General features: G+C 35.3%; 1 long non-coding RNA gene across 1 annotated transcript; it reads right to left on the bottom strand.

Annotated features, from left to right (window-relative positions):
• Window positions 1-267: 267 nt before the first annotated feature.
• On the bottom strand, window positions 268-11420 carry LOC110902603. Its single transcript, XR_002571256.2, has 3 exons — window positions 11307-11420; window positions 916-973; window positions 268-434 (listed from the first exon to the last, which is right to left on the bottom strand). It is a non-coding gene; the product is annotated as an uncharacterized LOC110902603 (long non-coding RNA).
• Between the last annotated feature and the right edge of the window lie 900 nt (window positions 11421-12320).

Here is a 12320-nt window from a genome sequence, read left to right as displayed (position 1 = left end):
TCTTTTTGGCTTTTATAAAGTTTATATTAAAACATACCTAAAATCTTTTTTTTTGGTATTTTTGAAATTAAAAGACAACAATTTTAATATCCTTTGAGTGTTATCAAACGACATCACCGCTAATGTCGTGCTGATATTGTCACACCCCGATTTTCGGTTTATGCGGAAGCGTATGGCGAGGTGTGACGAGAGCGGCAAGCGTTACAATCAATCGAGTAAACAACATATTTGAAACATAAAAGATGTTCATCCATACATTTAATTCGAAACCATAGTTTACATTACATATGTCTTGTTTGAAACTTGAAACAACACCAACTTTAACTACATTATTCAAAGTTCAAAACATAACAATCGAAAACGGATGACATCACAAAAGCTTGCGTTCTTGATAACCACTTGAACATATTTTTCCAAAGCCGTCCACTAATCTCCTGTAATACATGTTAATTTTGAAAACGTCAACAAAAGTTGAGTGAATTCATGTTATTTTGTTTTCGCATCAAATGAGTCTCCAAAACATTTGAAGTAATAAAATTCGTTTTTGTATAGTATGATAAAAAAAATTGTATGATCATTAGTGTGTTGCAAGGACACTAATATGTATGCCGAATAGGAGGCAACCAAACCTTGACAATTTATCGTGTGTGTCAACGACACTAGTTTGGACACAAAGGCACTCTTGACGATCGTGGTTATCGTTGTCGTTAAGAGTGGGGCTTGCCAAAACCCAAATAGATCTATCCGTTTGTTCCTCGGTACTTGTTTATTCATTAATGGCCCCTTTATTTTAAACACCTATCCGCATGTGATCAAAATAGTTTCATTGTATTATCATACTATTTGTAACATGTATACATCCCCGAAGTTTAAAACTATAAACATTCAAAGTAAAAGGGGAAAACATGAACTCACAGATTTGCGTTCCGTGCAAATCTCTATTCGATTCCTTGTTCGCGGTTCGTTTCTCGACCTACAAGTGTTCTAATTTAGTTAGACACTTAGGTTTGTTTTTGTGTATGGTACAAATATCCTATCTTGTATTTTGTTTTTGTGTTTTCATATATATATAACTTCCTTGTATATACACATTTATTTTATTTTATTTGTGTTTGAATGGGCTTAATTTATGTTTTAGAATTTAAGTCCATTTTGGGTATTTGGTGCTTATGGGCCTAGCCTAAATAACTTTGTTTAAAAATATGGGTCAAACCCAAATTAATTTATAGGAGTGGGCCTTAGCCCAAAACATTTTATAAAGGTAGGCCTAGCCCAATTTAGTTTATAGTTGTGGACTTAGCCCAAATAACTTGTGTAAGAATGGGCCTAGCCCAAATTGTTTTCTAAAATATATCTAGTCCATAATAATTTGTAAATATTGGGTTTTTAACCCAAGTATTTTGTAAAGTGGGCTTTAGCCCAATTTTGACTAAAAATACATTTTAGTCCATTGTTTTGTAAAAGTGGGCCTAGCCCAAATTTTGTTTATGAGAAATGGGCATTAGCCCAATTTTAATTTATGGACCACTTTTTAAACTACATAATTTTTGGGCTAGTAAATAAAAAAAATAATAATAATAGTAATACTTGTATTTTTATAAAAATCTAATTTTTATAAAAATTGTTACTTATGCCATAGTTGAACATTTTAGTGCATAAACTTGTGTGACGGTTCGTATTTTATTCTAGTCATTTACTACTTGTCGGTTTTATTTATTCGTATCATTTATCCCGTTTGTGTTGTCCGTCACGTTTTACCATTTGCTTTGTTTGTGCCATTTTTGTTTGTCCAAAAGTCCATATAGTCCAATAGTGTCCGAATTTGTCCATTTGTGTTTTCGTGTCCAAGGATGGACATTTTATTTCGTTTTCAAGTTTATATATATATTTTGTAATTTTTATGGATGTGTAACAATTTTGCATTTGTTCCTACTAGAACTAACATATGATGTACACATCAAAATATATAAACTTATGATACTTGATGAATACTTTTGTAAGTACACATTTTATCCAAAAATATATACTTGTCATTTTTATTTAGAAATCTTTTTATAAAACATGGATTTATGACTTTGTCCAAAATTTGTTTAACCATGTTTAAAGACTCCAAATAATTGTTTTAGTAACAAACTTCTTTGTTTAACAACTTTTAACACATCACAAAATTTATAAAAATTTTGCCATAGTTTTGTTTGAAATATGGATTTTCCCCAAGTTTATACAAAACTTGTTTTCAAATTATTTCAATACAAAACATCATCAAGTATCAATATCTATCAAAATTTGTCAACAAAAGTAGCATGAACATGATATTGTTCTTATCTTTCCCAAAAAGGAAACTTTATTCCTTATTTTTGCCAAAAAATTGTAGAAAGAGATTTTATGAAAAACTCTTGTTTTAGATGTCTTACAAAGTCATTTGAAGCATAAACACGTATTCAAAATGTTTACTACTAACATATTTCTTGCTTTTGATTCTTTCCAGAAATGGAAACTTTATTCAATAAATTTTTCAAAAATTTATTTTCTTGTTTTTAAATGGTTTTTCACGTTTTACTAGCATGATGTTCATCAAAAACCATGTTCATCACTTTGTTGATGAATCTTGGTTGATCCTACATGCATGTATGTAGATCATATTTTGAGTAAGAATAACCAAGATTCAAGTTTATTAGCCTAGATTTCTCCAAGTTCATCTCATAATCATAGAAAAATCATGTTTAAAAATAATGATTTTTAGTTGTTTCTTGTTATTTTTTTTTAAGTGGGTTTATGATGAACTTGTAAAAGAAATCAAGAACAAAAGTAAGACTAGTGTGATGTTCTTACAATTTTTGCTAGGAATTAAGGATGAAGATAATGAAAATCTTGATGATCTAAGGCTTCTAGTTCCACCAAAAATGCTCCAAATAGCTTTTCTAGTCTCACAAGTGTTTTTGATATATCCATGAACCTCCATATTTGCAAGAATCTCTAGTGTTTAAATTTTGAAAATGTGAAGATGGTGGTGGGTTTGCTCTAACCGAAAATTAGAGAGAGAAAGTAGGAGGTGGTAAATTTTGATGGTTTTCTTGGGATTATGGAATGGTGGAGTGTTTGAGAATGTTTGTTTACTCTAGGGTCTTACACAAATACACTAATCATCATCTTATGCTTCCAACACACCACTTAAAAGTGAGTAGGCATGTGAGGGTCCCACATCTAACGTGCACAAGGAAAGGGGGGAAAGAAGTTTGCATTTTTTTTTATAAAATCTTGATTAAATATATAAACTTTTATAACTTTGATATTTTATATAAAAATATCTACAAGGTTTTAAGTCTTCATATTTTAAAGTAGTGTGACACTAGGTAAAACTAGTTCACCAAAATTTTTAGTTTGTAATTCAGGTGAAAAAGTCGGTTCGGGTCCTGTACCGGGTTAAATACTGACACTGTGGCTCGTTTAGATAAATACATAACAAAAATTATTTTTGCACTTGATTTATTATCCAACTAATTAATCCAACTTTTTAGACTAAAAATTTTATTGTTTTTGACACGGTTCCGGTACCGGCTTTACTGACTGGCAATTTACTGGACTAGCCGTACAACTTAACGCAATAAGATTCGATTGCGGATTTTGTGTCGTTTTTAATACCCATTATATTATTTATGTCAAATAATATTTATTTTTGGGTTTTCGGACAGTTACTGTTTTGTTCTGCGGAATGCTGTACACTTCCGCATGATTGCTGTATTTTTATGCGCACTTGGACAATTTGGTTTTTTTTTTATTTGGAATTTTCTAAATAATAAGGCACCTATTATTTTAAACAAAGCTTTTATAGAATATTTGTGTAGACATATCTGTATGTCTTATTTTTATTTTGTCCGACTGTACCGCGACTAGTACTAACAAGTATCGTTTATTCACGTTCTTATTGTTAGTCTAGGATATTGTTTCCAATCGCAACGGATTTGCTATCATAATTCACTATGATATTTATATTTCCTAGACTTTTAAGACTTAATTAATTAAAATCAAGTCAAACACGCGAAAATAATAGTTGAAATAGTTGTTCAGGTTGTACGGAATTACCGGAATTTTGCCGTTTGTCACATTCTCCCCCTGTTAAAGGAAATTTCGTCCCGAAATTTTAATCTGCGTCCCTTCTTAGTTGGGACTTTCTTAAACAAATAAGGGTGCTTCTTTTTTTTTATTTCATCTTTTCGTTCCCATGTGAACTCGGGTCCTCATTTCGAGTTCCATCGGACTTTGATTAGTTTGATTCGACTTCTCCTCGTTTTGTGAATCTTTGAATCTAGAACCTCAACAGGTTCTTCGATGAAATGGAGTTTGTCGTCTACATGGATTTTCGTCCAGGGGAATAATAAGTGTTTCATCCGAAAGACACCTTTTCAAATTCGACACATGAAAAGTGTCGTGAACGCTACTGAGTGTTTCTGGCAGTTTTAACTTGTATGCGACGTTTCCAATCTTTTCCAAGATTTCGTATGGTCTTATGTATCTCGGGCTAAGCTTCCCTTGCTTACCGAATCTAGCTACGCCTTTCCACGGCGAGACTTTTAGCAAAACCTTGTCTCCAACCTCAAAAGACAATGGTCTATGACGTCTATCCGCGTAGCTTTTCTGTCTGTCTCGAGTCGCCTTGATACGGTCCCTAATCCCGAATATCAGTAGTTTCTTGAACTAACTCAGGACCTAACATTTGTTTGTCGCCTAGTTCGGCCCAACATAGTGGAGATCGACACTTACGACCGTATAACGCTTCGAATGGTGTGGCTTTAATACTCGTGTCATAACTGTTATTGTATGAGAACTCCACTAACGGTAAGGGAGTATCACAATTTCGACCTAAGTCCATCACACAAGCACACAACATATTTTCTAAACTTTGGGGATGAAAGGCCGTACTCAAATTTAATTAGGAATCCAAAGGCCTTTTGAAAAGACTGCCAAATCCTTGATATAAAACGACCGTCTCGGTCAAAGATTATCGACAAAGGTACACCATGTCTTGCTACAATTTCTCTGAGATAGATTTCAGCTAACTTCTCAGTACTATCTTTCTCACGAATAGGCAAGAAGTGAGCTGACTTGGTTAATCGGACGATGATTACCTAAATCATGTCGTGACCACGAGAAGTTATGGGTAATTTGGTTACGAAATCCATAGAAATATGTTCTCATTTTCAATTAAGGATTTCGGGTTGTTGTAGCAATCCAGATGGTTTTTGGTACTCAGCCCTAATTTTAGCACATGATAGACATTTTCCTACATATGTCGCAATATCACCATTGATATTAGGCCACCAATAAAATTCCTTGAGATCGTGATACATCTTATCTGCTCCAGGATGTATCGAATATTTGGATTTATGAGCCTCGTCAAGAATTAGGTCTCGAAGACCACCAAAACGAGGAATCCAAATTCTATTCATGAAATATAAGGCTCCGTTCTCTTTTGGCTCTAGTTGTTTTTCCATACCTCTAAGCATTTCTGCTTTGACATTTTCTGATTTTAATGCTTCTTGTTGAGCATCATGAATTTGAGAGGTAAGGTCGTTATGAATTGTGAGTCTTAAAGATCGCACACGCAAAGGTTTAACTCGTTCCTATCGACTTAATGCATCCGCGACAACGTTCGCTTTGCCCGGATGATATTTGATCTCGCAATCGTAGTCATTCAACAATTCGACCCATCATCTTTGGCGCATATTTAACTCTTTCTGGTTAAATATACGTTGAAGACTTTTGTGATCCGTGAATATCGTGCATTTGGTACCATAAAGGTAATGACGCCAAATTTTTAGTTCAAATACGACTGCACCTAACTCTAGGTCATGAGTGGTATAGTTCCTTTCGTGTATCTTTAGTTGGCGTGATGCGTATGCAATAACTTTTTCCCTTTGCATTAATACGCATCCTAACCCTTGTCGTGAGGCATCACAATAGACTACGAAATCATCCGTACCGTCTAGTAGTGACAAAATTGGTGCATTACAGAGTTTGTCTTTAAGCAGTTGAAAAGTTGCTTCTTGTTTCTCTCCCCAATCAAATTTCTTATCTTTTTGAGTGAGAGAAGTGAGTGATTGATCAATCTTAGAAAATTTTCAATGAATCTTCGATAATAACCGGCCAATCCTAGGAATTGACGTATTTCGGTCGGTGTCTTTGGTGTACTCCAATTATTTATGGCCTCAATTTTCGATGGATCAACATGTATGCCTTTCCCGTTGACTACATGTCCGAGAAATTGAACTTCGCGAAGCCAAAATTCGCATTTGGAAAATTTCGCATACAGTTTCTCCTTTTTCAACAACTCAAAAATAATTCTAAGATGGTGGTCGTGTTCACTCTTGTCGTGAATATATCAATATATCATCGATAAACACTATCACGAATTTGTCAAGGTAAGGCTTGCACACGCGGTTCATTAAGTCCATGAACACCGCTGGTGCATTTATTAAGCCAAAAGGCATAACAAGGAACTCGTAATGTCCGTAGCGAGTTCGGAATGTCGTTTTTGGAACACTTTCTTCTTGAACTCTGAGTTGATGGTATCCTGATCTCAAATCGATCTTCGAATAATAGCTCGATCCTTGAAGTTGATCGAATAGATCGTTAATCCTCGGTAATGGATACCGATTCTTGATTGTGAGTTTATTCAACTCTCGATAGTCTATGCATATCCTAAAACTTCCATTCTTCTTCACGAAGAGCACTGGAGCTCCCCAAGGTGAGTGGCTTGGTCTGATGAAACCCTTATCCAACAACTCTTGAAGTTGTGTGGATAATTCTTGCATTTCCGAAGGAGCTAATCGGTATGGAGACTTTGCCACAGGTGCGGCACCTGGAATTAAGTCTATTCGAAATTCGATTTGTCGTTGTGGAGGTATTCCCGGCAAATCTTCTGGAAAGACCTCAGGGAATTCCTTCACAACCGGGATTTCCTCAATTTTTAGCTCCTTGGCCTTCTTGTAAAAAATGTGCGCTAAAAATGCTATACATCCTTTGCGTAGGCACTTTCGGGTTTTCATACAGGAAATGATTCGTAACGGCATTTCGTTTTTCTCACCGTGAACAAGAAGTGTTTCGTTATTAGGAAGGGGGATTCGAATGATCTTGTCGTAACATGCGACTTCGGCTTGATTGGCGGATAGCCAATCCATTCCAACAACAATATCAAAGCTACCTAGTTGAACGGGCATTAGGTCAATTTTGAATTTTCTTCCTCCTAATTCTAAGGAGCATCCTTTAACAATTTTATCGGTTTCAATCACTTTTCCATTCGCTAATTCGATAGTAAATGGAATAGCTAGTTTAGTTGACTTTAGTCCAAGCATATCTTTAAATTCTAAAGATATAAAACTAAAATCTGCACCGGTATCAAATAAAATAGAAGCGAAATGATCGTTGACAGGGAACGTACCGGTGATTACGTTGGGATACTGTCGCGCTTCTTTGGCTCCAACCACAAAGGCTCGTCCGCGACCATTGTTTTCTTTGGGACAATCCTTCCTGAAGTGTCCCATATCTCCACAATTAAAAATAGCCTTGGGTTCTCCCTCGTTTGTTACTGTTACCACTGGCTTCTTCCTTCTTAATCACCTTGTTGTTACCCCAACATTTTTTTTTCTGTGCGGTGACCCATTTTCCCGCATTTGTCACACTTGATAGTTCGACAATACTAGTGTGATGATATCCACACTTGTTACACTTAGATGTATTTCCATTATATTTCTTACCACTCGTTTCAGTTGTGGCAACAAATGCCTTGGTTTTTCTTAGTCGTGGGGTTTTCTTATGTTTGTTGTTCGATATAGAACCTTTCTGGAAATACGAATACTTTCTCTCATTGTTACCCGAAGAAGACTTCACATGCGTCTCCTTTTTAACCGCACCTTTATTCAGTTTTCCCATCCTTACTACATCCTCCTAAGACTTAAGGCAAGAGTTATAGCCTGAGCAATTCTTAATATAGTTCCTCCAGTTCCGTTATTGTTCGTAGTGTGGTTTTCTTCGTGTTGTACGATTGCTTCTGCAACTCGTTGGTTCAGTAGAGCATCAAGCTCAGCTCGTGTTGTAGGTAAGGGTTTCGTTTGGGCTTAAAAAGTGTTACTTCGTTCTGGTGCCATGATCTTCATATATATATATAAATATATATCGAAGAGATTAGACATGAACGAAAATAAAAACACATCGTCACGTACTATGATCATAAGGTCAAGATAGATCATAATGATACTTATGCAAATCTTTCGCACCATATTCATCACATCCTTGCAGGGATGTAAAATAAATTACAAAAGTGTAAATAAGAAAATACCAACTTATATATGCCATGTCACCTTTTTACAATTATTTTTGTGAAGAAAACAAAAATAATCTCGGAGTTACATCACTTCGGTCGATACAAGACATATAGTAATATATAAAATAAGGTGAAGTCTTTTCTTCACATTGTTCCTTGCTTGTTATTCAAATCTCCAAGTCTTCAACAGTCTTTAGTCGTTCACAAAATCGGGTATACTTCCCAAAAGATAGTAATTGAACATAACTACCATGGTTTGGGATGTGAAATTGAAGACATAGAAATTAGACATGGAAGGCACGTAACCTCCTCCTCGAGACCAAAAATGTACCTAATGGTAGCAATCGAGTGGTTCTCAAGGGTACGAATGCGTTCCTCAAATGATAGAGGCGCTTTATGGAATGGAGAGTGTGGAGGTACTGATAGGGGGAAAATTATGGTAATGGGGCATTCCGGGGGAGGTCGAGTAGAAGAAATCTGAGTCTCAAGATCATGGACTCGTCGAAAGGGAATACTAAGATGAATCTTAGAAGATAAAACTCATAGTTTATAGTAATAAGCAGAAAATGGCATGGACGATAAGGATTAGATGGGTTCATGTCCGGTGGTGGAGATTGAGAATGTGCATCGGAATAGTAAGGTGGAGAGTTGTGGGCGATAGGATGTATGTGTTGTCCATATGCCTAAGCGGAACAACCATCTGTTGAGGAGGGGAAAACCAAACGGTCACTTCTATCCTTACAGTATGTATTCCATACTCAATGGACCTTCATCGTCCAAAATAAGGAAAATCCTTCGTCGCATTAACTTATGTGACGAATACATTGGTATTGTTTGAGCTCAACGAGTTCCAACAAAGTTGTTATGATTTCTATAGATGTCGAATGGAATATGGTAAGAGACTTGCGCCATGGCTCGTGCCATATTATCCTTTGAGACTAAATGAATGTCAAATGACGGTTTTTATCAAAATAACTCCCTTAAATGTGATAAAGTGTTATAGGCATCGTGAGATTAACTCAAATGTTGGAGTTTTAGAATGTTTGAGGAAAATCCTTCCTAGATGGTTTTCCTAATTTGTTTGCTTAGATGACTAATCTCAACTAACTTGTGATATAGATCGAATGTTAGGCACGAAATGAATACGTTGAGTTTTTAATGCATTGTGGGGAGTCATAGTAATCACCTTAGTTAGCATTCTAAGAAATGGAAAAATTGAATTCTCAAGTAACAACTCAAGAATTTTGAACAGGTAGTGATCATTAGTCTGACCCGCAGGGCCCACCAGGATTTCCATCCACTGCAAGTTATTATTACGTGGGCCCCCGTAATAATAAATTGCCTTGTATAGTCACCCTAGCGTTCCCTCGTTCAAACAGACGATCAGTTGGAGAGGGGAACATGACTGTCTATTTACCTTTAACATAGAATGGACCTGCGTGATGGTCCACGCGTTAATACTTGTAGCCATCGTTCGCGGAATGGCACGAAGTTAAGAAATAGAAGTAAGAGGATTCATAACAATAATGGCTGAATGGGTACCTTCAAGATGAGTGTTTCATCTTCCTTGTCTTGACAAGAATGTCACCAATCATGATAAATATGAACCATAGGGACCTCGTTCCTACTAATAGAGTATTCATCCAAGGCTACCACCTCCACCTAATTGTCATCATCGAGGTCAGGCATTTTCCGTATATGAGGGAAAACAACCATCTTTTATGGAATGTCGAGCTTAGGGTTTCACTTAGGGACTACGCCCTACCATGAGCTCATCAACAGATGCGAGATCAATACGCTTGTTATGAGAGTCCAGAATAATAATAGAATTTGAATACTAAGATATCATGGTCATGGCAAAATAATCCGTACAACGTATACATGTGAACAACTTATAAATAATCGATTTTTGGGCAACTATACTTTTGTTTTCATTGTTGTTTATATCGTATATCGTTTCCAGTTCGACTTATTGTTATCGTGTCTAAACCCCATAGACTTGTACCAAATAAACTAGTCTTTGGTATTATCGTTTCGAACTATCGTTCAATACTACTACATAGTATCCTTGCATTTTTGTTTTGTATTAGTGGACGCTTTGTAAAAATATAATGTAGAACGCTTGTTGCAAAGAACATCGTTTTGAAATTGTAGACTAGACTCAAAAAGAATCTTAGTTCACTACAATTGATGCTCTGATACCAGGTCTGTCACACCCCGATTTTCGGTTTATGCGGAAGCGTATGGCGAGGTGTGACGAGAGCGGCAAGCGTTACAATCAATCGAGTAAACAACATATTTGAAACATAAAAGATGTTCATCCATACATTTAATTCGAAACCATAGTTTACATTACATATGTCTTGTTTGAAACTTGAAACAACACCAACTTTAACTACATTATTCAAAGTTCAAAACATAACAATCGAAAACGGATGACATCACAAAAGCTTGCGTTCTTGATAACCACTTGAACATATTTTTCCAAAGCCGTCCACTAATCTCCTGTAATACATGTTAATTTTGAAAACGTCAACAAAAGTTGAGTGAATTCATGTTATTTTGTTTTCGCATCAAATGAGTCTCCAAAACATTTGAAGTAATAAAATTCGTTTTTGTATAGTATGATAAAAAAAATTGTATGATCATTAGTGTGTTGCAAGGACACTAATATGTATGCCGAATAGGAGGCAACCAAACCTTGACAATTTATCGTGTGTGTCAACGACACTAGTTTGGACACAAAGGCACTCTTGACGATCGTGGTTATCGTTGTCGTTAAGAGTGGGGCTTGCCAAAACCCAAATAGATCTATCCGTTTGTTCCTCGGTACTTGTTTATTCATTAATGGCCCCTTTATTTTAAACACCTATCCGCATGTGATCAAAATAGTTTCATTGTATTATCATACTATTTGTAACATGTATACATCCCCGAAGTTTAAAACTATAAACATTCAAAGTAAAAGGGGAAAACATGAACTCACAGATTTGCGTTCCGTGCAAATCTCTATTCGATTCCTTGTTCGCGGTTCGTTTCTCGACCTACAAGTGTTCTAATTTAGTTAGACACTTAGGTTTGTTTTTGTGTATGGTACAAATATTCTATCTTGTATTTTGTTTTTGTGTTTTCATATATATATAACTTCCTTGTATATACACATTTATTTTATTTTATTTGTGTTTGAATGGGCTTAATTTATGTTTTAGAATTTAAGTCCATTTTGGGTATTTGGTGCTTATGGGCCTAGCCTAAATAACTTTGTTTAAAAATATGGGTCAAACCCAAATTAATTTATAGGAGTGGGCCTTAGCCCAAAACATTTTATAAAGGTAGGCCTAGCCCAATTTAGTTTATAGTTGTGGACTTGGCCCAAATAACTTGTGTAAGAATGGGCCTAGCCCAAATTGTTTTCTAAAATATATCTAGTCCATAATAATTTGTAAATATTGGGTTTTTAACCCAAGTATTTTGTAAAGTGGGCTTTAGCCCAATTTTGACTAAAAATACATTTTAGTCCATTGTTTTGTAAAAGTGGGCCTAGCCCAAATTTTGTTTATGAGAAATGGGCATTAGCCCAATTTTAATTTATGGACCACTTTTTAAACTACATAATTTTTGGGCTAGTAAATAAAAAAAATAATAATAATAGTAATACTTGTATTTTTATAAAAATCTAATTTTTATAAAAATTGTTACTTATGCCATAGTTGAACATTTTAGTGCATAAACTTGTGTGACGGTTCGTATTTTATTCTAGTCATTTACTACTTGTCGGTTTTATTTATTCGTATCATTTATCCCGTTTGTGTTGTCCGTCACGTTTTACCATTTGCTTTGTTTGTGCCATTTTTGTTTGTCCAAAAGTCCATATAGTCCAATAGTGTCCGAATTTGTCCATTTGTGTTTTCGTGTCCAAGGATGGACATTTTATTTCGTTTTCAAGTTTATATATATATTTTGTAATTTTTATGGATGTGTAACAATTTTGCATTTGTTC

This window comes from Helianthus annuus, chromosome 13 (assembly GCF_002127325.2).
Source record: "Helianthus annuus cultivar XRQ/B chromosome 13, HanXRQr2.0-SUNRISE, whole genome shotgun sequence".
NCBI classification, from domain to species: Eukaryota; Viridiplantae; Streptophyta; class Magnoliopsida; order Asterales; family Asteraceae; genus Helianthus; species Helianthus annuus.
This window is presented reverse-complemented; position numbering and strand designations above follow the sequence as displayed.